The sequence below is a fragment of the Danio aesculapii genome, chromosome 3 (genome assembly GCF_903798145.1).
Source record: "Danio aesculapii chromosome 3, fDanAes4.1, whole genome shotgun sequence".
NCBI classification, from domain to species: domain Eukaryota; kingdom Metazoa; phylum Chordata; class Actinopteri; order Cypriniformes; family Danionidae; genus Danio; species Danio aesculapii.
Genome location: NC_079437.1, coordinates 6,170,806 through 6,171,194, shown reverse-complemented (window position 1 = coordinate 6,171,194; position 389 = coordinate 6,170,806).

The window sequence follows — 389 nt, the reverse complement described above, 5'->3', positions numbered from 1 at the left end:
GATACAAGGCAGGATGGATCCATGCTTTCATGTTGTTGAGGCCAAATTCTGACCCGACCATCTGAATGTGGCAGCAGAAATGGAGACTCATCAGACCAGGCAACGTTTCTCCAATCTTCTATTGTCCAGTTTTGGTGAGCCTGTGTGAATTGTAGCCTCAGTTTCCTGTTCTTAGCTGACAGGAGCGGCACCCGGTGTGGTCTTCTGCTGCTGTAGCCCATCCGCCTCAAGGTTGGACGTGTTGTGTGTTCAGAGATGCTCTTCTGCAGACCTCGGTTGTAACGAGTGCTTATTTGAGTTACTGTTGCCTTTCTATCAGCTGGAACCAGTCTGGCCATTCTCCTCTGACCTCTGGCATCAACAAGGCATTTGCGCCCACAGAACTGCTG